Here is a 26,102-nt window from a genome sequence, read left to right as displayed (position 1 = left end):
TGCATAACAGCTGTTTAACAGAAGTTTTCTGAAGGTACTCCAACTGTAATAGGTAGAACATTCCTTCTAAATCTTAGACAGTACTAAAATGTTAAACCTTCAGGCTCCCATACAAAAAAATCCTATAGGTAGATGCTTGTAGTTTCCAGGCCATTTTCTCAAAGGAATAACCTACAGTGCCTCAGTAAAGTGAGCATTTACTGCATCCAGCAAACATTATAAATAAGGTGAATGATTTTTTAATATTATAGATAGCTTTCAATAAAATCTCCTAACGATACTGCTCCAGTTAATTACACCATTCCTGGACGTGTTGATGTCACCATATACTTAAATATAGGGTTTCAGTAGAAGAGTCATGTTTCTGAAACTTTATTGTGCATCTATAAAAGTTTCATGTTGAATTACTGGATTTTTAGTGTAATTATAGTATGTCAATTACATATTTATAACAGCATTACAGGGCTTGAGAACAGAGACTGCTGGTATTCTCTGTCTAACACTTCAGAATTAGTCAGATAACCTTCAGCCGGGTATCTCTGCACGCAGGAGCACTGCAGTCCTGGAGCTGAGACTCAGACAAAAAAGAATAAAATCTGCAGCCTTTATTCAAAGGACTACAAGAATCAGCATGCCACACACACAGCAAAAACTTGTTATGCATGGATCAGTCACTAAATCCATAAAGATTTATTCAATATTCTTCCTTTACAGTCAGAATTTCTTATGCCATTTCAGAAACCATGACTGTGTCCTGGACCTGTACCAAGCTTCCTGAGCACAGCAGCCTACCCTATGCTTTGTATGTGCAGTCTCAAGAGTATCCTGTGAAGGTCTAATGAATCTCCTCATCACTGCTCTCTCTGAGCCAAAATCAGACATTGTAGTAGCAAAGATTTTTACTGCAGTCAGAGGTTGCAGATAAGTTAATAATACAAAAGACCAACACTCTATGGAGACAGTACAGGTTTGGGATACTGCAAAGGGATACCATATCACCTCATCAACCCGTTTAAAATTTACTTGACCATTCAGTTTGGTTTAATATAGATACTATTGTTAAATTAGCTAAAAATGAAAAAAATCAGCAAGAGAATATAAATTGCAGAAGTCTTCCTTTATGGCAGCTTACGCCTCTTAGTCCCTTTTCATATAATCAAACTAGTCTTGTCAGAATTTGTCACTTAGTATTTGCAATAAAATTTCTGGTTATGATAATGTTTGTCCTCTATTATCCTTAAGAACATTTTCAGAGGTGCTGCCCTAAGGATCTGCAGAAGACCTGACATTTAAAAATCAGTCATTTGATATTTGGAATTACTTGGAATTATTCTAACTCAAAATAAAGGTTATGTATGCATGAAAGTGCACAGCCTTTCTTCGCGACACCTCTATCTTTCTTACCTTTTTTCTGAACCACAATATTTTTGGTACTTGAAGTCCTGTAATAGCAAGTTCACATTCAAGATTTAACCAATGTCAGTGAAAGAAGTGTTAATTGCTTCTAAGTTACACTATCTGTTGGCTGTTCAACTACATTTGCTACACATGCTGATATGTGGAAGCCCAGACTGCAAGACAGTCCACTGCAACAGCTCCAGAACCTTGCAAAGCCTGTTTGGATATAACATTAATTCACCAGAAGCTGGTCAGTTCTGGACTTCCATTCGTTTTAGTATTTGTCAAAAGTAGTTTTTTAATAAAAGTTCAAACCTTCCAGTGGTTTAAAAAACAGAAAAGCACAGTTATGCCCATTGTACAGATCATATATTCAAGCCTCAGATAAACATGACCTGTACAATTGCACCAAGTAGATCAATACCAAAATGGGAAGAGAACTTTCTCTCCTTATTTTGACCAGTGTGATATTCAGTGAACTGTCTTGCCACTTTTGAGTTATTTCAAGATTTACCATTGTCATTTCTAGTATCCCAGTTTAAAACACCTACTTTAAATGCATTTTATGAAAGCATAAGTAACATTAACGTGAAATTGAAAGAGATTTTTTTTTTTTGAGAGCAGAAAGAGCAATACACTAATTATTACTTAAGACTGCTTCTCAGACAAAAGGCAGAGAGAACTGCCTAGCTTCATATTTAGTCTTCTCATACTGGAAATTTGCCAATTAAGACTTTTCTTCCTTGCATTATTCTANCCTTTAAGAGACAACCTAATTAGCACAAGGTCTCCAAATGGGATGTCAATTTATGCTGACAGTTAAATGCTGAGTTATTCTTGTTTCTCAGCTTTAAAAAAATGGGAAGAACCAGAATGGTAACGATAATTTCATATTATATAAGATAAAGTGAATTATTATGCTCACATTTGCTCTTCAGTGCACAGACCATAACACATCTTGTTTTGAAGTCAGAGCCATTTTAAATCAATTGCAGGGCATTTAAATCAATTGCCCAATATTGCCACATTTGGCAACAAGCATTGCCAACACATTTTTTCTCTCTCTACTCTGCTTTGAAAGTCAAAGCAATCACAGAAAGGAAGTTCACAGATAGCACCCAATTTCAGAAGAAGGCATAAGTCATCCCATGATGAGCTATTAGATGTCACTGCGGGACTACTTTTGGTCAGTTAGGTCGAAGCTATCTGGTTTGCTCTGCAGTTATATTGCCATGCTGCAGACATACCCAAGTCATCTTTCCTTGTTTAGCCTCAGGCCCTGTTATGGTGGCCACAGCAGAATACACAAAAGTACAGTTGTTTTAAATGAAAATACAATAACAGACCCTTTATTAGGGTACAGAAGAACCCAGAAAGGAAGCAGAGATGTAACCTACCTGGTCTTTATAGAAATACAGGTCAAGATTCAATGGACGAATTTTTAACAAGAGAAAAATAATCAACTTTTGTATTTTTTATTGGTTGTTTTAAACCATTGCCACTGATTATTCCAAGATTGGGCTTCTTTCTCATTATTCCTGTGAGCAGAGATAAAATAAAGCCTTCAGGAAAATACAATGCAATGGAAGAACTGTCCATGAAATACAGACATTTTCAAAATAACAAAAAAATAAAACCCAAAAAGAACCTGATCGCTATCCCTACTGTGAGCTGATTTATCAAGACCTATACAGTAAGAAACACTCAGAGAAAAATGGAAAACGCTTTTAAAGGACTACTGTTGCAATCCCAATTAAAGCAAAAACAATATCATTATACATTCCAAGAGGAAAAGTTTCCAGTTGCAATGATACACCTTTTCAGCAATCTGAAAGTGAAGCTATTTAGAAGAATGAGAACAGCTGACACTTCCCCATTGCTGTCCCCTTGATTCATGGGTCTAGATGACTCATGATAAATAAATCCACATATTTGAAATGGTCTTTTTTATAAGTCTATGAACAAACCACGTTACCATACCATGGAGATTTCAGAATTCCAGATAGACCAAAAATTTATTTCCAGTGTACCATCTATTTTGCAAATCACTGCACCAAAACTCTGCATTATCCTGTCAGATTCCTGCAGTACTCATTTTTCTGCTGTGCTTCAGTGAACACTTCACCAGCTGCATCTTTCTGCATCAGAATAAAATGAACAAGAAGAAAACTTTCAAATCATCAAAGTGGAAAAACAATTTTTCTTTTCTCCTCCACTTTTCTTTATATCCACTTTCTCAGGTGCCTGCAGAAATCAGTATATGATCATCTGATTGCAGAAGTTAAGAGACATGATGAAGCCACAGTCACTGCAGGAGGAAGAGCTTAAGCTGCCTCTCTCAGCTTGTTTTCCTCACCACATCCTTGCTCCTTTCCCTCAGACTAGAATATAAGCACTACATTTTATAGACTGCTCTTTATTAAAAAAAATAAGAAAATTGTGCATATTGTGTATTAGAATGTCTTTAAATTTCAGTATTCCAAAAATCTATTTGGTGTTTCTTTCCAAGAATGACAAAGCAGGATCAGTCTAGAGTAGAGATTCCTTGTGTTTTTACCTGGAATAGTGACTTGCAGCTCATCAAGAGTCTGGAGCTGGCTGTATGGCTTTTATCAAAGCCAGGAATGGCACCAAGTGTGTTCCTACAGGATTGGAAAAATTTAAATTTAGGAAGATATTAAACACCTAGTCACACTTCTCAGGTGCATTCTGATCAGAAGAAAGGCGCTGTGCAAAGTATTACAGAAGAGCCAAGCTGGACGTTCCTGGAAAAAATCTTGCCATGGTACCATAACAGAGGAAGCTTTACACACAGCCCTCATCACTGTACATAGTCTTGCATGAGAGCAGGCACTAAGGAACGGAGGCACAACTAACAAAGGTTTAAACAGATCACACTTTGCAAAGGGCAGCGAAGACCAAAGCTAACAGGTAGTCTGAGCACAGCAGTCCTCCAGGACTCTCTTTTCAGTCAGAGGAAAAAAGAGCATGACAATATTCAGAATACAAGCATGACAATATTCAGAATACAATCTAGATGCTTTCTCTTAATCAGATTACTTGTTGGCAGCTTTGTTCAACCACTTAGTGAAAGTGAGCCAAGTAATTAAGACACCAATTTCTGTCTAGCCTCTTCTAAAGTATATTTATTATTTCTTCTTCTCATAATCTTTCCCTAGTACACCTTCCTTTTCCATATTTACTTAAACAGATTTTATCTTGTTAAGTGTTCAAGGCACTCTACACTTATGTTTGTATTTCAAAACTGCCCTGGAAATCTGTAGGATGTCAATAGTCTCTATGTCCCACTGAAAACAGACAGAGTGGTGAAATAACACCATTAGCTGATGACACACACATTCAGGGCAAGTGGTGTTGCATGCAACCCTTACCACCTGGTTTGATCCATGAAGAATAGCAGTAACAGGCAAATCTTGTTGGTGTCATTAAGATGAGCCTTGAGAATTAGCCAAGCTATAGATACTACACAGAAGTATGTAATTGGTGCTTCCCTCAGGGAAATATCTTAATTTGATTAGTGTTGAACCCAAATTGTTTTCATTAGCTATTACTAGCCATGCGGGAAAAGGGCCTGCTGTGCACAGGTGGCTTGGACATCTCTTCATGCTTGCAGGACCTCTGTTTATGCCAGTGGGACAGTGGCATAAACTATTAGAGGCAGGGAAGTGATTCAAATTAATTTTCTCTGGGCTAGCAAGGCCATTTAATTTAGTCCCAGGAGATAAAACAAGAACTTGTAGCGACAAAAACATCTGAGGCTGCAGAAGCTGGGCAAAGGAGTTCAGGGCTCTTTAACAAGAGTCTGCTTGGAAGAATTCTGCTGGCTTGGATTTTGCCATCCCAAAGTGAAAGAAAAAGAAGCTTTAATTTATTTATATGTGAGTTCATTTCCTCTGTCCTACTTCATCACCACCATCCCACTTGCAACCTCTGGGTTGGAAGCCAACTTTTTCTGGAACCCTTTTTTTCCAACCATATCAGTAAAGTCAAATCAGTCCATACCTCTGCTACAAACACAATAGAAAATACCATGAAGATTAAGAAATGTATGCCTACAGTTACAGTTTCTACTAAAACTCACTGTTCTCTGAATTTCAATTTCAATTACTTCAATTCAAAGTAAAATATAAAAAAGTTTCCAAGGCAGAAATCATGACAGCTAGACTGGTTGTCTGCCATCACAATCCCAGTGAAAAGTAGCTAAATATGTGTGGTTCACACATATTTTCAATGCAAATATGCAACTACTTTCAAATCTGCAAAATCACAATGTACCGCAGTTTTATGCAGGTCTATGTTTAGGCTTCCAAACATGTTCTCCATCTCCCACAATCTCATACTTTTAGTAATAACTCTGAAAAATTACTCTGATTCAACTCCTAGTATCTTCCACTGCTCATACTTTTCATAGTCCCTCAAGCTCAAATTCTCCTTTACCTCTGGATGGATTACATCATTTCAACTGATAGCAAGAGGATTAATGTTATAGGATAGAACTGGAGTTGAAACTATTTACAAAATCAAGTCCAGCTGGGGAGCTCAGCCCTTAAAAACAAAGCCAGACATCAGACAAGTAAACTTCAGAAGAAAGAAGCCAGAAGACACTGCAACAGAACACCCATGCCAACATTCTTTAGTGTTGCAATATTTTAGCTTTCTGTTACTTTAAAAAATATATATATATTTATAAAAACGTTATCTCCACACACAGCAATTATTTTTCATGAAAATTATATAATAAAAAATTATTTAACTGGAAAAACACTTGCTCATTGACAGAAACCGGATAAAAATACCAATCAGCTTGCCTCACCTACTGCTGTGGGAGAACTTAAGGGGCCAAGAAAGTGGCCAGCTCTTAACGCTCAAAGTCCGTTTGCTCTCTTATGTATCTCTGACTTTGACTTTCCATACACTCCCTGGTCATTCCTCTTTCCTGCACTCACTCCTGCCTCCAGGAAGGGAGCACTGCTGGGAGAAAAAGTCTCTGACTCCCTGCTAGAGTTCCCCAGAAGAGGACTTATAACCGGGAAGAACAAACCACAGTGATGTGTAGGATGGAGCCAGCTGGGCACCACACACAAGGGAAAACAGCACGGGAGATATTTTGGCTTCCCTGAGCACGATATCTCATTTCTTTTACACCAGGCAAAGCAGCCTCTAGTGCTGCTTATACCACAAGTTGTGGCACAGAGCCCAGATAGTAATTTCTACTGCTGTTGCTGCTTAAGAAGTTTCCTGGCTTCAAAAACAGGTTTATACAATTCTTTTAATGATTGCTATTAGCAAATACTCATTTATTATGAAGTCCTAAGCTAAACAAACAAGGAAGTAATCTAGTGTGCAGAAAAATAATTCTTTCACAGAACTGAAGCCTCTTGATACTACTCCTCAACATCAACCTTTCCCCTATCCCATTTTTCTGAGTTAGGGTTTCACAGTCCATTCTTATATGCCACTGAAGCTTCATCTACCTCACTGCGGGTAAATGGGGACCATGAAGGCTTATTTGTGAAATGTGGCATTGAACTTTATTGCTATAATGCTGGGAAAGAGCACTGGAATATATTCTAATGTCTTCTGTGTTCTAATCCCTCTGGGACAGGACTGGAAACCAAGCAGAGATACTCTCCATGGAACATTACAGCACTTAAGGTAAATACACTGAGGCAGATAGCTGAATCCTGACCTCTTTTTGTACCAAGTCCTCCACTCCTCTTTTTCCTCATTATGATATATTTACAATGACGTGTTTTAATAAAGAGGAAATTTTTCATACAATGTTATTCTGAAACCTCATTTTTTTTCCTATTACTATATAGTTGCCATAACAACTTGATGCAATATCTTATTTAATAATAATTCTCTGCATCCTTTTTAGCATTTTAGTTGTCATGACAACAACATGGATTTTGTTTCAGACCTACCTCCCCACATTCTTTCATGTGTTTTGGATGCTTTGAATGAAATCAGACTCAGTCTGCACTAGAAAGACCAAAAAGAAATTTGATGAAGTGCCTAGAAAAGAATCATCCTTTTGGAAAAATGCTCTCACGCTGTTGTATAACACATAACTATGTCTTTTTCTGATGTAGTCATGTTTACTTTAACAAAAAGCTCAATGCAAATCTGTGTTTGAGAGCTGAATGCATAGAATGGAGCTATATAAACGTCCAACATTCTGTCTAAAAATAAGCAATAGTTATCGATTAAACAAAAAGAAGATAATGGAATTGTTTAAACTAAGCTAGGTATTCTTTCAATTTGTAGCTTATAGTGAAATATTGTCTTCGACCTCTCCTGCCCTACAGCTAGGTCAGATATTTATGTTACATCAGAGTGTTAGCAAAACTATCTAAAAATATTGTTATTTTTCACTCAAATATAACATCAATTGAGAATCATTCTAAGCTTCAATGGGAAAAAAAAATAGAAATATTGTGGCAATCTTATACCACTCTAAACTATATGCAGTAGTGGAGATTTACTTTTTTTTTTTTGGTGAGATGATTGTCATGAAATAGTGAGCTAATGTAAAAAAGCTTCCAAGTCAGTGCCCCTTTTTCTGTTGAATATCAGAATTTACAAATTATAAACTGAGATTTGAAACTTACAGTATCATGACTAGTAAATTCACATCGCTTGTATAGAATAGACAGATCATGAAGTTCACCCTGGAAATAACTGTTCATAGAGATATCAGGCCAAAGACTGAACCAGTTCTTGTCTCTTCCATTGACAGCAATACAAACTCTGTTACCTGGAACCTACTTGTCTCCTTCTGAAAAGAGTGTTACTACCTTATCACTTGAAGTGCTCTACTTTTTTCAGCTGTCTAAATTGTGAAATTCAGAGTAATATTTACATAATATTTATGAGCTGTGAAAACTTAAGATCAGCCGAAAAAGATTTCCAGCCACTTCCTACTACACATCAGAATATGCTTTATGTATCTGCAGTTCTTACAAATGTTTTCTCAACTGCAGGAAACGTTTTAGCTTTCCCTGAATATTTCAAGCTTCTTTTCCCAAAATGTGAAATTCAGAGTCATCCAAAGTGCAACATGTGGTTTCTAGGCTGCAGTAGCTATAATGATAGGAATGGTGAAGCACATGTGTAGTGAGGGAGATAGAGGTTATGACTTTTAGAGACATGAATCTTAATTTCCATTTTATTGTTTCTGTGGATTGGTATCATATGTGCTGTATGCATATGCACCATAAATCCCTCTTTAACATTTTCTTCAGATCTACTAAATCGTATTATCTGGGCATCCTACTCTGGATCTGATGTTTCTCTCTAAACATTCTACTTCAAAAGTACAAAGCAGAAGCAAAAATATAGAAAAGGGGATTGTCTGATTTTCAGAAATATGGAGAAATAATTTATTTGAAAGAAAAATGCAGACAAGACTAGAACACATAGTAAAAGGATAAGGAATGGGAAGTATTGAAAAGATCAAGTATCTTAATTTTTTTTCTTAGCACAAGAGCTAAGCAAAAACGACCAAAAGTTAAAACACAGAATTTTTTGTCACAGAATTTTTTGTCACTTATTATGAGTGAACTTAGTAGACTAAAAATTATGAATTTGGCTTAAGAAATAGCTGCAATTACCGAAACGAGATGCAGTAAAAGAATTATAAGTCCTTATGCTCATTTGTTAACTGCAAACCATGTGAGATTGGAAATTTCCTACTAGTAGAAATTCCCATGGATATTTACCAGCTTATACACAGAGATACATAAAAAGCATGTCAATAGTGATAAAAAGCAGTGTGCTAGTGATAGAAAGCAGTGTGCTTTTTACAAGTGCACAACATGCATTTTAGAGACAATTTAAAAAGAAACTAAATTAACATCTAACTGTTTGGAAGGGAAAGAGTGAGATAAAGAGAAGGTGAAAGTGAGTTAATATAAAAGTCTTTATAGAGAAGAGAAATCTGGTTATTTAAATCTTGCTGCTTACAATTATAAAGCTACCACATGCAGCATCTTGGCTGATTTATTAATCTTCACCTTACTCTTATCTTTCAAAATGCTCTTATCTGTTACCATTTGTGTTAAAACACTACAAAACAGCTTGCTTTGTATTTCTTTTGTGTGAATTGAGAATTTATTTAGGAAAGAGATAACATGAATGCTTCTCATTAAGAAATGCTGTTGCTCTAATTTTCTCTTAAAGGAAACATAAATGTTCATATTATTCTGAACTTTATATTGGGATAAAAGGTAATTGACAAGAACAAGTACCAGTACAAATGCACTCCCCTTCTCCTAAAACACATTTGTATTACCTTATTTTTCAAGTATCAGCACTCTTACCAATGAAAATCCAGTTTCTGTGTTACTGCTTTACTCTAGGTGATAACAATATTTCCCAAAGTCAGTTTCCTTTCAAATCATCACTATCTGCTCAGGCTTCCATTTAGTGTTTCAAATACGAATTACTACCTTTTTAATTTATAAGGGTACAAACCTAGCTTAGTCATCACTTCTGCAAATAAATTCATGGCATAAGATGACAGAAAATATTATATGTCTTATTTTTATATATTTACATTTCAAATATGAGATTTTTGTGTGACCATTTTTCATCTCTTGCCATAGTAAATCAGCTTACCAGTTTCAATGAGTTAAAAAAAAAAATCACACAAAAAAAAGAAAAAAATAAGAAAGAAAAGTCTTTCCTATTTTCTTCACAAAATATTCTTATGAAATAAAGCTGAAATTCAAGTTGCAGCTACAAAGTTTATATACTTTGATTGTATTTAGTAACTAGAAGAAAATCTGGAATATCTACTAGTATTTTGCACCCAGAGGTATTAGAGTCCTGTTTCAAGCAGGTTTGCAGAGCCTGGCCTCTTAGAGTAGCCAGCTCTGAAACTGCCTTTTATAAATACCCAAAAATATCAGCCTGTTGACTGCAGCATACTAGATGTTGGAGAAGGCAATTTATAGATCTCATTTTATTTCATCACATAAAAAAACAGAACTGAAAAAAAAACCTAGATTTTTTTAAAATAGCCAAATTTAGAAAATCTTAATTATCCATAAGCACTTACATATGTTTGTGCATGTGGGTACTTTCTGTATGTGGAAAGAACAGACAGGACATTATGCCTAAGAATAAGAGGCTAACTAGTCCTGCCTCCTGCAACACCCTAGTTCACTTTAAAGTGTTTATTATCAGAAACAATGCAAAGCAATTGGGGAGGGGAGCACGCAATGAGTAGGTGAGTTCGCTATAACAAACAGTTGTAATCACTCAACAGCATAGCTTGTTTCTATAGTCAAGGCAATATGGTCTTCCATACCACACTATGATCTTCCTCTAAAATTTCCCTCTTTGGACATGAAGCATATCACAAGTAAGAAGGGGGGCAAAGAGGCTCTAGAAAGTAACTTCTGCAGGTGACAGGTACTCAAGTCCTATGGAGCTGCCTACATATTTTCTGGGCTGTTCTAAATTGTGTCAGCCACAATAAGGTCCAGCACAACAATTTGGCAAGTGGAGATTGCCAGAATGCAATAACCCTTTGCTTTCCAACTCTTCTTGACACCTACAACTCACTGGAGTATACCTCAAATACAGAAAAAAATTATAAGTTACCTGCTTAGACAATCTTTATTGCAGAATTTTGCTGCTGTAGAGGCATACAATGAACCCAGGAGTGCCAGAGACTCACTTAGGGTAGTTTCTTTGTAACACTGCTTGACAACTGCTGAACCAAACTGCTGGAGATAAAAAGGCACACAGTCCTATTCCTACTCAACCAGAACAAAACCAAAACAATTACTTCAAAGGCCCTGGGTTCCAGTGATGGCAAGACATACTTTTGAAAAATGGAGGCAGGCATTAGCATGTGCTGGGAATAAGAGGAAAGAAGAGGGCCACTTTATGCCTGAGGAACACATCTGAAGAAAAGAAGGTGCATGTGGGACAGAGCCCATGTCATTAGCCCCTGTAAATGACTCCCAAAAGTGAGAATAGCAAATATAAATATGGGAAAGGGTTGATAATGGGATTTTCTGAGTCCTGTCTCAGCAACCCTGAGTAATGTGCTCTAGGGAACACAGCTTAAGCAGAAAGGTTGGACTAGGTGATTCTGAGAGGTCCCTTCCAACCTTAGCCATTCTGTGATTCTGTGATCTGCTTCTGTGTGTGTTATGCAGCAAAACCCGTTATTTCCAGGCAATGTCCACAGCAGTATCTCTGTCAATCATAACTGATCATAAAACACAGCTCCTGGTCACATCTTTTCCCAGACAGCTAGGAAAATAACTTATTTTCTTAGAGTGACAGAAGTCTTTCTGGGGAAATTTGCTGGCAATATTTGTAATAATGCACACCATTGCATCCATTTCCACTGAAAACAATGGCTTTAGCTCACAGTGAACAGAGCCAACATTATTATTATTATGCAGAATCACATTCTGTGTCATGGCACCTGGGAATTTAATATCATAGTGTTGTCTTCTTTTTCCAATGAACTGATTGACTGCTTTGATAGCAGCGTTAATTGTAGCATTGGCAGAGCTGCAATTAAATTAACATGATCACAATTTACCATTGACCAATATCAAGCAATTTACTTCAGACAACTACCAATTAGTTAGCTATCAAAAAACACCCTCCGGAGACATGATTTGCAAGTTCAGCTGTTAATCTAATTGAAGTGCAAACAGTACTGTGATTACTTATCAAAACATTATGTAGTCTAGCAGGTCACATGCCCTTTGGACATCTTGAAGCCTTCACTTTTTACCTCTGAGCAGGTATGAGGGGAGAAGCTAGAATGAGTACTATCAGCATCATCTCTGTTACAAAATAAAAAACCTATCCCCACTTATACATCCAGCCCCTGGCATGTTTTACTGTAAAACACTGCAAGAGTAATGGGGAGATGAATATAATCTTGCTGATCAAAGACCACACAGCAATTAACAGGAAGTATTCTGTTAAGAATTTATTTTGACATTAAGTCGAATTGAAAGGATGCTGAAATTTTAATAAAACTTACATAGTTATAGACACGCAGAATTTTTTCAAAAGCTAAAAAAATTTTGATCTCAGATAATGAGTTTTACTGATTTCTGCTGTTGGTTTAGTTGTTTCAGTCTTTATTTTGGTTTGGTTTGTTTTTTTTTTTTATCTTGATTTGGATTTTTTGTGGTTGGTTTTTTTTTGGTTGATTGATTTGGGGTTTGTTTTGTAACTTCGTTCATGTATAACATCTTTGGGGAAATTCTAGACCCATCCTTTCTGCAACATATCTAAAAACAATCAATATGTGAATTTATACTTTTTATTTAGAAAGGGTTTTTTCCACACTTACCTAAACCCTTTATATTTTAAACAGTTTAAACATTCGTTACTATTTCTATTTTCTTTTTTCTAAATTCAGAGGAAGTAAATTTGAAGTATAAAAATATCGGTTCCCTCCAGTGAACCAGCAGGATCGTAGCACTGGCAAAGTGTTGTGCCAAGTGAGAGAGGACCTCAGTGTCCTGGGCCAGGCAGACAACAGATCCATACCCTAGACACAAGCACTGTATTGCATTTACTTGAATTTACTAGGTAACACTGCAAGCAGAATAAAAAATTACACCTAAACCATGACGATTGGAAGAATTACAGTTTGATTTGTAATGTCTGTGAAAAGGAGAAAGTTAAGAAACGGAACAATTTTTGTTCCTCCAAAAATATTTGCAGGTATGTAAGCTGGTTCAGAGCTAATGAGCTCAAAGACCTATTCCACAGTCTGACCATTTAATATTTTTTTCTGTGAAATTTTCAATTATTTAAAAAACTCCTCCAGTTTCTGACTCCTATTGAATCATATCACAACACAGTAAGGCAAATTATAGATATCAATATAGAATCATATCCGCTGTTGAGAGTCACCTTATACAAATATTAGTCTAACATTTAACACACACAGGTTAGGACTGATTCTAATACAGAACAAGAAGCTTTTAGAGAAGCTAGTCAAGGCCCTGTTTTTACCCTTCTTTAAAATTTTCTGGAAAACAAAACAACAAAACCCACCCACAATAACAACAACAAAAACCCACAAACAAACAAAAAAAAAACAGGCAAAAGACAGAGTGGCAAGATATCTTGCAAATTTACTAAACACATTGCTCCTCTTTAATAAAAACTCTCTTTTGAATGCAAGAGCAAATAATACGACTCTGTTAGGTTGACACAGGCAACAAAAGAAAGCATAAACTCCCGAGGTCTGATTATTCATTCTGAGGGACTTCCGTTTACAAGACCAGCTGAGCTTTTGCATTTCACTCACCCTAGAAGAAATACAAGGAAAATGTCTGCAATACTGCTCTTCCTTTATATTTGCTATGGTCACTCTGAAAGCACATAAACTCTTCTGCCCCAGGTGAAAAATTTAAAATCTCCAATACAAAATGGAGAGATAGTGGACAGTCCATAAACTGTTCATTTCTCACTTATACTATTATATACTAAAGACAGAATAAAAATATTATTACTTCAGTTCACAGGAATTGTCAAGCTTCACTGAGGAGAGGAGGACAAAATATATTACCATTTGAATCTGATTGATACTATTCAATCATGGCTAATTAGTGATGCTGTAATTTCACTTTAGTACTGTCAGCACTTAAGTGGTAAAAACTCACTTCAAATAAAGTTGGCTATTTTGGTATCCCAGACAATTTCATTTAGAACATTGCACAAAAATTATATCTATGGTGAAAACCCTGGGATTGTGGGCAGACTAACCATAGAGGTACAACAAAACCCCTCACCCATGATCCACAGGAATATATTTAGTATCTCCAGCATTCATAATGCTCTGAAAATACTAAATACACTTTGAGCAACTTTACAGCTGACTTCAGGATCAAAAAAAATTACTTGAAAAAGGAATGCTCAGATGGTTGATGCTTCAGAGCATAACTTGATGGGAAGTCCCATTCAAGCTTTGTGTCTACTGAAACAAGTGAAGAGAACAGACAGCTTTAGTTTTGTGTGCTTGCAGACATGAATTGAGAGCTTGTTCTGCTAAGTGGTGCCACTGAAATAAACTGTCTTAAAGAAGGCTGATCTAAAACCTACTGGCTCTTTCTCAGAATTCTTTCCGCTGACTTCAGTTCTGGCCACAGCTTCATACGGTTAAGTACAACTCATCAGAATCAAAATCAGGTCCAAAATATGTCAGTACAGACAGAAACAACTGTTACCTCAACAATATTCAACTCTGTAGTTGAATGAGGTGTATTACTGCTGTGAGTTTTGCAAATGTTTATTTAGTTGGCATTTTTATTTTCTTTTAGCATTAACCAGTGCCACTTACCTTATCTTTCATCTAGCACACTGGCATGAAAAACAAATAAGTACATCTCCAAGCCTCCAAAAAATTCTGCATTTTCCTTTAAAACAGAATCCTGCTTACAAATTAAGTGTTTATTCCAGTGATTGCCACCTAAGCTAGAGCTGGCAAAATTATTGCCCCAAATAAATCAGCAGCCTGAGACAGGTAACTTTTTTTTTCCATTTGCCTTCCTCAGCTCTTTTAACATATTTGTTCGTTACACCTGTGCTTTGGCTGTGTGAGACTATAAAGCTACTTGTTGGCAAAATATTTTCATGTCGATCATACATTCTCCCTCGGCTTTGGCTGACCACACTGGGGTAACATAGTATCCCTTTGCTCTCTCATACAGATACTTCCATAACAGAAAACAAAGAAAACCTACAAACCAACAGTGGTTAACAAGTGATATATTGTAATTCCCCAAGTACCACTGTAAAGACAAAGCAGTTTCCAAAAACATTCAGTAACAGCCTGGCCACTTGATCAGCTCTTTAGAAAATATGTTCAAAAACACTTCTTCCAGCTACCTATGATCTTACACTTCAAAAAACACAGCAAAAGAAAAGGCAGAGGCCTTAGCTGAAAACATAGGCGTGCTGCAGCAGAGACTTATATGACCTCTTCTGCTCTATATGTGTTACACTCAAAATGGCTAGAAGTACAGAAGAAAGTAAGTCATCTTATAGCTCATTAAGGCTTTTTCAAAAGATGCTGACTTAGGATCTCATCCATCCTTTCGATTACCACAAATAATTGTGTAAGAAAAGAAAGAATCAAGAGGAAGAGGGAAAGCTGTGTTTTTCTGTTCATATCCCTCTTCTGCTCCAGCTCTTTAGCACATCCATCACAGATTTGCATGTTCCTCAAGGAGCTTGTCATAATAAAAGGTGAGATTCTTGCAATGTCAATGGAGCTGACTGGGGCAGTGCCCCCTAAGAAGGCTCACTGAAGTGAGCATGACTATTTGTATGGCAAGACAGTGACGCATCAAGAGTTGAGGCAGACAATATCCAGCATTAAAGCATGACCTTTGGTCAAGAACTTCCCCAGACAATTCAGCTTACTGGGATGTGAGTGTATTCTTGGACTGAAAGTTCTCTTTGAAAGCACTGGGGTTTGTGGGTTGGTTCTTTTCATGGTTTTTAAGTCTCTTGAAATGGGCAAGTTCTCTAAGATTTAGTGGATTTAGATGAAGTCCATACAATCATTCAAGGATGCATTCTGTTAAAAGGTGAAACAGATTGAAGTCACTGCAAAAGGTACAGGATGCTTGGGAAACTCTTTTGACAACAATAGTAATGCATGACACTGGTCAGTAAAATACATCTTTTTCAATTAACATTTTATCTACTGGAGGCTTATTTGAGTTACACCAAGCAATTTAAAAGTCTACAGCTCAGTGATGTGTCAGAGAATACATGCTCTCTTATTTGCAAGTCATTAAAAGTCACTGGTCCAGATGTTTCCTTCCATTTTCTGCCATAAATATGAAGCAAAGTCACAGCAGCTGGGGGAATTAGCCTACTTCTGCGCTGCTGAAATTGAGAGAAGAATTCAACTCATTTGTCATTAGCAAACAGATAGAGGAGGATCCGTGCCTTTTCAAAATAATAAACAGTGATGAGTACCCTTCTCCCTAACACATCTATTTTTATTTTAAATGGTTTAGCCATGGCTGAAGAGCTTGAAGGAAATTAAGCTTCATCAAAAATCCTATTCATGCTTTCCAAACTGGAGTGGATAGTCTATCATTTTACTTATGCATCTCTTTCAATTCTATGCTTATGGAACAGCAGTTTTCTGATTTGTTTCTTTCAGTGTGGGCTACTGATTGTGTGTTTCAGTAAAAGCCTCTTCATCTTGAAGAAAACTTATTACTAGTGCATTGTGGGATGCCGGAGCTACTGTTGAGTGTCCAGTAGCTTTAGCAGTTCATCAGACTGAAACTAGGAACACACAGCAGGTGGGACATCTGCCTGGAAATCTACAATAACATCAAAGGCACACACACAAATTATAATAATGACTCATTATAAACTCTTTGTGCCTCTAGAAGAACACATATATCACAGCTTGCCATCTTGTTATCATCAAGAATGCGAAAATGCCACCTGAAAATGAGTGAAACATATTTTCATATAAACATCCATATTTATAGGAAAGGAAGAAAGTGACAGTATATCAAAGTAGAGGTAAAACACACAACACTGATGAAAGTGGAAAGACTCTTGGAACTATGCACACACATCTTTCTAAAAAGAAAAAAGAAACAAAGCAGCTCTATTTTTAGAGAAAACGTGAATGTGGAAAACCATTTGTGTTTACGGGATGGGCGGTTATGCAATATTTAGTAGCCATAGGAAAACTATGTAGTTTTTCAAATTATGCACTTTTTATGTTATTAGGACTGTGGATGTCCCATCCCTGGAAGCATTCAAAGCCAGGTTGGACCTTGAAGGTCCCTTCCAACACAAGCCATTCTCTGATTGTATGACTTTTGCATACTCTAGATCATCATATCTGTTGTCCAGAGTCCTCCTAATGTTATATTAAGGTCTAAATTTAAGCCCATATAACTTGTTTCAATTCACAGGGTCTTTTGTCTCTGGCACGTTTGGAAGTACATTCCAGCATGCTGTAAGAGCTTATGAAAATGAGCTCTCTTATGAAAATGAGGTGACAGTTCACAACTGTCAGTATGGTATTTGGAACAACTTTGTATTACAGAATGCCTTAACAGTGAAATAGCAATTTTGAGAAAGACTTAAATGATAGAAGCCTGAATACTTAACAAAAAGTGACAAGAAATCTTTATTGACTGGAGGTCAGGCAGACAGAGAGAGAATTCTGCTTCCCTAGAACTCTTTACTCCCAGACTGAACTAAATTCATGACAGACAACAACGAAGCCAAGATCACTTTAAAGAGGACTGGGCAAGCATATACCCCATCCTTAGCCAGGTCCTTCCACTCTCAAGATGGAGAGAGTTAAACTTTGAGAGAAAAATTTCTGGAGGTTTATCCAAAATGTGTACTTTACTGAGGACTACAGCTTTGCAAGGCAGTGATTTCTCAGACATACCAAATAAAACAAAATGCTGAAAACAAAAAATTATTAATCTAAAATTATTTTCTTTGAGGCATCTTACACAAAACAGCTTTCAAAGCTAAGCGCTAGTCTTAGAGACACCATTTACAAAACAAAGTTTAGCAGCAGTCTATATCATCTCTGACTGTTCCTCACCAAGAAGGTAAAGTCAAAGGGTCTCCATCTCTGATGAGGATATCCTATTAGAAGAGAAAAATTTACAGGAGCAGAGCAGCATCACTAACAGGTAGTGCAGAGAACCCACTTTTCAAAATAATCCTTACAAATAATGTTGCAATACTTCCTTGAAAAAGAATAACTTTTGGTTGCAAACTGTCACACATGAATGGTGATCTCCCAACACTTTCAGCAACTTCTCCAAACAGCCAAGTTCACTCCAGAGTGAACCTGAAGATGTTAAAATTGCTGCCTACTGCACTAGTGTGTAAGAATAAATATGTACCCTAGGACAGAGGTAGTTACAGGTTATTAAAGGAGTGAAATAGCATAAAGACTTTATTTTTTATAAATTCTGGCTAGTGTAACAAACAGGTAAAAACAGCACCACAGCAATGGGCTTGCCTATGGCCAGCATCATGAGAACACCTTTCAACCTCCTAGTCAAGGCCATTTATCAGCATGCAGTATAAACCACCGCTTATCACTTTCACAGCCACTTCATGCTGGATGAGAAGTGCCTCTCCCCAGCTGTCTGCATGCTATCATGAGCACAGTCAGCACAGCAAAATCACAGAAATCACAATGGTAAACTCACTGTCACCTCAAGGGCAACTTTTGGCAAACACTCCCTTTTATATTAATCCAACTTCTCCTTCAAACACAGTTGTGATCCATTTGTTCACTGGCTTTTCCCATCTAAATTCCTCTGAACAAACTGTGCACCAAATAAGAACTGACAGTGAGCAGACATCAAAAGTGACTTAGTTCTTTGGATCACTTAACTCCTGAGAGGCAGGCACAGCAAAGGAGACACGTGCATTCCCTATGCAGCAAGGTTTGTGTTTTTAAGAAAATGTCCCATGCAAGCTAATTTCTCAAAATAAAAAAAAAAAAAAAGGTTTAACAAGAGAGAGGAAGGGAGGACAAAAAGGGGAGCTCTGGTGATTTCTTAGGAGACGACAAGATAAGTTAGAGAAACAGAGAACAGGAATAAATGCTTCAATACCAGGCAACAAAGAGATAACAAAAAAGGAAACCATTCAGAAAGAAAAAAGGCATAAATCTGGAGATGCCCAGACAATAAAAAAGGAAGCATGCAAACAAGGAGAAGAAATAGTAAAGCATTTACTAGTTATATTTTTCACCAAATTGGTGAAGTAGGCTAACAGTACCAAGGACCACCTACCAAGCACCAGTCTCCAGACACCACTGAGACCTGCTCTTCTCACTCTGAAGAGCTGCCATGACACCATGGCACCATGGAGCCTGCTGGCTCCCCAGGGCCACAGTGCTGAAGCCAGGACCTGTCTTCATTGCCCAAGCCAAGGGCATGCAGCCTCAGCCCCAGGCATCAGGCAGGTCACCTCCCGCAGCCACACGGCTTCACCTGGGGTCACCCTGTGTACCTGGGCCCTGCAGTGCCCAGAGGCCACAGCCACCTTCGGGAGTGACTCCTTTCAAGCACTGTCCCATCACACTGACACCTCCCCCCATCTCCATAACTTGGAAGTAGTTTAAACCACTGCCTCCTCTTTCCATTCTTCATTTCTTTCTCTGGAGATCAGAAAAAAAACCAGGCACCTGCATCTCCCTAGAAAAAAATTATATTTTTATTTATGAAAACTTATTTTCTGATTTACTCCACAAAGTCCAATCTTTTCTCTCTTCCAAAAACAACCTGGCATTTCAACCCAGCAGTCCATGATATCCACACATATAGAGGATCTAATTCAGACAGCAGAAATTGATTTTCACCTTAATCTCACTGCATTTAACAGAAGGAGATAGTGGTGTTCTTTTACTGGCAGCTTGACTGACCACTGCTGCCAGCAAGACTGACCAAAAGTGGGATCCTGAGGTTACAAAACTAGCAGTAAGTCATCACAGGTAACTTATCACCTGAGTTACAGTATTTTTCTTACCCTTGCTACTATCAGGTGGTCTCATACTCCACTAAAGGGAACAATTACTGATACTCAAAGTAATGCTGTTTCTTGTGGGAAATACAAACTTAAATGAAACCTAAACAATATGCTTTGCTCTTATGCAATTATGTGTGGCAATAAAAGGCAAAAAGACAACAAAAATAATGGCAAGAAATAGGCAAAATCACAACAGTTTGAGAAGTTCTCCATGACACATCTGCTGTTCTTTAAATGAGACAATCTGTTCATTGCAGGACCTGCTTCCTGAAATCCAAGTTTTCTTTTCTAATACCAACCACTTCCAGCATTACTAAAGCTTCATTCATTTCCTTTCTTCTGGCCTTTCTTGTTCTGTTTTTATGAGAGGCATTTTGATAGCCTAGAACAAAAAACACTTAAAACTTTGGAAAGTTCAGTGCCAGTTTCCATAAAGCATTAAAATAAACTTTCATGGTAACAGCAATAGTTAGTGCAGTCGCAATCAAAATGATATTCAGTAAGAAGTATCATTTCACAGCCCCGTAAAACCAGATACAAATGTGAACTCCCTCAAGTGAGACTTATTCTTTTCTTAGTGTTCTTTTATTTCTACCTTTTATTGTTTCCAGATACCATCCTCCCTGTTAGCTTCCAGCAGCACTAGACAATAACGCAAAATTACTGTGATGTTGCCATGCATTAACAAAGCCAGTCCAAATCACCTTATCCTGGGAAGCTGACCACAGAACTATTCCCTCCTGTGATAGCAAAGTATTAACTGTTACTCTCCCAAAGGGCCAGCTTACCTTATTTTTAGAAAAGAACCCCTAGAGAGAAGACAAACAACTTTATGAGGACACCATCACATACACTTTCATATAACCTACACAAACTATTCCTGGTTTATCTTGTAATTTTATTTCCTCTGTGGGATCATTTTATTTTTTCCAACAGAAAATTGCACATTTTAATACCTTTATTTTTTCCCATTATTGGGAGAACAGTTATACTTTGGGGCTATTTTCAAGGATGCAATCTTTAAATAATACTGAGAGCAAAAAAATTTAAATGGATCAAGGTGCTGGAAATGCATGACTTGGACTAGGTAGTCCTTTTCTCCCTTACTAATCCGATCTCCTCAACCAAATTTACCTCAAGTAACAAAGTAACAGTGTCATTACAGGGATTCCTTTTACCTATCAGGTCAATCTGAGAAATTTAGGAGACTAGTAAGACATTTCATTAACTTGACAGTTTTTTACACTTAAGTAAATATATATCTTTGCTTACTTAATTCTCAAACAAAATTTCCATATATTCATTTCATTCACTACCTTCCACAGCAAGACTCTCTTCTAAGAACAAAAAGATTCCAGAAGAGCAGAGGTCTCTCAGATGGATGCACAGTGCCTCTTCCTCTTAGAGGAGGAACTTGGATCCACAGCATACCTCACAGGTAGGAATGCTACCTAGAGTAAAGAGTTGCTCTTTATTTTTCTATAAGTATGTCACACAATGCTGAGCTGCTCCCAACAGCAAACCCTCAAGAAAACTCTACATTCTGTTCATGTCAGACAAATACATGAGAGACAATAAAATTCACATACAGGACTATCTAGCTGCTATTGCTTCATTTTACCTCTAATACTTATTATGGGAGAGTCACTGAGAGAGTCAGCAGCAAGAATGGCTGGTCCTTGATGGTTGAGACATTTGCACAATACCAAAGCACATCCCCATGCCATTCCTCACCAAATAATTGCCCAAACAAAGCAGAGGAATAGGAGAAACCAGAAAAAAAACACCCCCAAACACTCTGCTACTCTTAATATAGTCTCCTTGAAGACAAGGGTTTAGGTGGAATTCAGAAGAGAAAATGTTTGGTCTTGGCACCAACATCCTGAATGCCTTCATTTACAATTACTGGATCTTCTTCCAACAGCCTTCCGGGTCATAGGATACACCTAATTTGATTCAAATGTGGTTTTGAAGTAGATCTTCCAAGTATCCCTGCTTACTGTGCTGTGCTTCACATTAGGCAGAGGTTTCAGAGCACATAAGCAGGAAACTTTTTTGGGGAAAAAAAAAATTTAAAAAAAATCTAAAAGACATTGTCCAGGACCTCACCCGATGCCTTCCAGTGACTAAGGAACATTCAGTCCATGTATCATATTAGGACTAGACCAAAGAAAAACCTGCTGAAACATATAATGCAGATGTTAAGTCCTCATCATCGGTTTACTTTTCAGTTCTGCTTCTACTGTGCCACATTATTTTCTAATATAGATGCACGATAATTTTCTTTCCTGGGCAAATTTAAACCAGCATTGTGAACAGTTTGAAACAATAAAGCCTGCTCATCTTTGTCTTAATATTTGTCTTTGCCTGAAAAGGTTAACCTTTTCTAGACTGACTCAGTGGGAGTACCAGAGCTAACTGCATAAGCAAATCCCAACACAAAACCAGTACCCAACAAACCTGGGGTCATGTAAGATTTACAGTGATCCAAAATGGCCAGATCAGTTTGAAGTGGGTAGCATCTTTGCTGGTACTCTGGAAAGAGCCCAGCAGCTTAATAGCCTTGGTGGCTTAGCTAGACTAAAGAGGGGTGGAAAAAGGCAAGTGAGCCTAAAACAAATATTGGTTGATCATGGTTCATACCCATTAGCAAACACATCACTAAATACAACTACAGGAAACAAGACTTACTGTTCCATATCAAGCAAAACAGAGCAAAGACTGTATCTGCTGACTTTTACTCCTACCCACATTTTTCCTGTTCAGTGAGGAAAAAGGAGATACCAGCTAAAAATATACTGTCTCACCAGAGCTGTTTATGTTTCAAGCAGTAATTGTCATAAGCAGCTGAAAGTGCAGTAGAGAGAACATTGTCGTTGCCCCAGGCGGTAACCAAGGAATCAAAAGATAAGTTTTTCTCAGTGGATTTTCAGACAACACAAAGAAAGATTGCAAGGTTTTTCTTTGTGTTTGCTTAACCCATGCTGGAAAGTGGAGTCTTTAAGTTGTCATTAGAATATCAGAGATAACCTAAAACCATAATTGAGGTTGAATTCTCCATTAAAATGGTTGAGAATTAAAAAGAGCTGATCTTTGCTCATGTAACAAGACAAAACCAAGCTAGACACAATGAAAAAAAAATATGAAGAATCAATTTTAAAAGCTCCGCAAATGCCTGACTAAAGAACCTATTCTTTTCAGCATTTCTAACATTAATGCCACAGCATAAAAAATAAAAAGATTTATTGAAAATGTTAAAAGTAATGCATTATCAGATGTTATTTGCAAGCTAACCAAAAAACCCATAAAATTTAATATCAGAATATATGACCCAAACAGAGTCCATTAATAGTCCTACTTACCAAAAACATTCAAAACAGATTAAACTAAATGCATTTTTAGAACATTTCTGGAAATAAGTTAAATTGATCACTGAATCAAAATATCTGCTAAAAAAACCAGCAATTAAGAATCTCTGAGATGTACCTTGTGAAATTATTCCCTCTCTATTTTACTGTGAGACAAAACACAGGCACCTATGGTGCAAGTACACGATACCATACTCAATCAGATGTGTTGGCCAACTGACAATGAAAGGTTTAAGTCAAGTGGCACATCCATTTTCTAGTGAAGAGTTTCACTATCTCATGTATGGCTTCCAAACAAACAATATCTAACTACCATTTTTCCCCCTCTCACAGAACATGCAAATTGTCTAGGATTTGAAGCAAAACCCTCCCATAATCATAATTTCCTGATGAGCTGCTGAATGATGTACCACTTATGCAAAAAATTTGTTCCTTTTTTTATCATTATTTCCACAGCCAAATATGCAGTGTCTTCTTTTAACATCTCAGTTTAATACCACCCCATAAAAATATTTTTTAGTTAATATTATAGCACATTCTTCTAAAATAATTGTTATGAGAATAAAAGCTTCTTAGTCATCTTCTCATGACTGGTTTTGCTCTATTCTCTTGTGATTTTGAGTCTCTTACAGAATATACTCTTCCTTATTTTGCACATTATTCGTTTCATTTAACTCTAGTAATTAGATGCAAGATGCCTAAAAGTTAGCCTTCCTTTACAGGCTACGGGAAAAAAAAATAGAAGACCACTAAGGTTTGTTCAGCTTATCTCAAGAACCTCCTTAAAGAAGAGGGTAATTCATGTCTTCTATATCTCTGCTCCTGACTAGCAGAGCTACTTTTAAGAAGCTGGCCAGACAAGATGAAACCCTTGGCTGACGCTTTACAGCTATATCTGCATCATTAGGTAGCATGGTGCAAACTGGAGTGCAACTGTGGAGCAGAACACTTGGTGCTGAGCAGCACACTTCCGCACTAGGTATACCTCAGGGAGAGAGGGGAAGCAGCACTTCAGACTTGCCGTAGTCTGTCCCCACAGGCTGGAAGTCCATTAGCGGCTGGAAGTCCATTAGCACCTGGAGCATATTTAGGTGTGCTCTTGCACACAGGAGTTTAGGCCTGACTCTTTAGTTTTACCACCAGTTTCCACAGCCCAAGACTGTTCCTCAGTGAGAACCCAAAGCAGTAAGTGCGAAAACCCAAGAGGCTCAGTTTAAAAGCATGTCCTCTGTCCAAACTAAACTGCTAATATAGATGAGTCAGTATTTATGTACTTTAAAATGTAACTTTGGGCTTTCTGGCACTGTCATCCAGGCAATTACAATCCCTTTGGTAAAATGCCCACCCTCCGTATCAATGCTGCATTTCTGACGCTCGAAGCTTACGTTGGAGTGCCTTTCATTAACAGAAATGGGGTGTAGGCAGCCTTTTGAATGAATGCCCAGTACCAGCTACAATACCAACTCTGCCACCCCTATTGAAAATATCTTACCCAGCACTTCTGTGGCTGCATCTGACACCTTCATGATTTTATATATATACAGTCATCTCGTTCTCTTGCTCCACAGATGACTGATTTGAGAGACAAACAGCAAAGGACATTGTTGAGAATGAAGTGAAAAGCTGTTGGCATGAGTCAAAGAGTGAAAAATTCCAATGCTCCCATTTTCTCAAACACATTATTCTTGCCTTTAATCTTAATGATTTTTTTTCTCACTATTCAGTTTTAAAAGCCTCTGAAGAATCTAAGGGCAAAACATTTTCATTTTCAATAAGAAATCAAGCCAAACACAGTATGAGGCAAACTGAATTGAAAAGTACTCCCCAGGAGCAAAGTAAAGACTAATAATGGACAGACTGAATCACCTGATGGTGAGTCTCTCTAGCAAATATCGCTGTTAAATCAGGCATCTTTTGTTACCACTGGGAAGCGATTGCATGGAAAATTTAAATCTGACAGAGGGAACCATTAATTTTAGAAGATAAAGATCTACTAATAATGAACCCAGCAACAATATAACTTCACAGATATTTAGCAGTATAAACTGCATGTCTTTGGGTATGCACAGACAGCAAAAGGTCACTCTGCTTTGTTATTCATATCAGAACATTTAACCTAAGAGGCTCTTCTACAAGGCACAAGAAATAAATATATTTGTAGAAATCAGGGTTTTGCACATGAAGCACATACTAACATGGTCCTTCACTTCAGGAATGCTATACGTCTAAAATTTCCAATTTCAGTTGGAAGCAGTGGACTGATTCAGGAGAGATAAAGCAGTAATTCACAATAGCAGAAGCAAAGACAGAATTGGTATTTCTCTCTCCTCCTGCCCCCATATCACTATTAGGAAAAGTTACCAAATGGCTACTCTTCTCATCACCAGAAATAAAGATCTCTGTTCCCATACTCCAACCCTGCACTCTCACTTCCCCAATGGGTATTTCAGAACCTCCCTCTGACCACCTCCGCAGATAAGGCTAGACATCACTCCTGGCCCCTGAACTACCTTAAGTGAATTTGCCATGCCCAGAGAGCACGTGGAGCAGGCCAGCCATTACATGTCCTGACCTTCACATTTCAGCAGCTCCCTCCTCCTCTTTCTACATCGCCCCTTGCACCTGCAAGTCAGATGGGGTAAAAATGTCTAAGATAGAATTACCCGTACCTTTCCATATAAATATTTATTTTCCCCTGACAGCTCTAGGCTTCAACGTGCCCCTCAGTAGGGTTTATGTCAGCCCTCAGAAGCAGCAGACCAGACA

At 37.5% G+C, this 26,102-nt stretch overlaps 1 long non-coding RNA gene across 1 annotated transcript in view; it reads right to left on the bottom strand.

The window, feature by feature from the left end:
• Positions 1–3,398: 3,398 nt before the first annotated feature.
• LOC108493325 overlaps positions 3,399–26,102 on the bottom strand; it is a 30,544-nt gene continuing 7,840 nt past the window's right edge. The window contains exons 2-3 of the long non-coding RNA XR_001873436.1: positions 3,956–4,040; positions 3,399–3,536 (exon numbers count right to left, since the gene is read on the bottom strand). This is a non-coding gene — a long non-coding RNA (uncharacterized LOC108493325). The remainder of the gene's footprint in view (positions 3,537–3,955; positions 4,041–26,102) is intronic.

Source organism: Lepidothrix coronata, unplaced genomic scaffold, assembly GCF_001604755.1.
Source record: "Lepidothrix coronata isolate B3197 unplaced genomic scaffold, Lepidothrix_coronata-1.0 Scaffold16, whole genome shotgun sequence".
Classification (NCBI taxonomy): Eukaryota; Metazoa; Chordata; class Aves; order Passeriformes; family Pipridae; genus Lepidothrix; species Lepidothrix coronata.
This window is presented reverse-complemented; position numbering and strand designations above follow the sequence as displayed.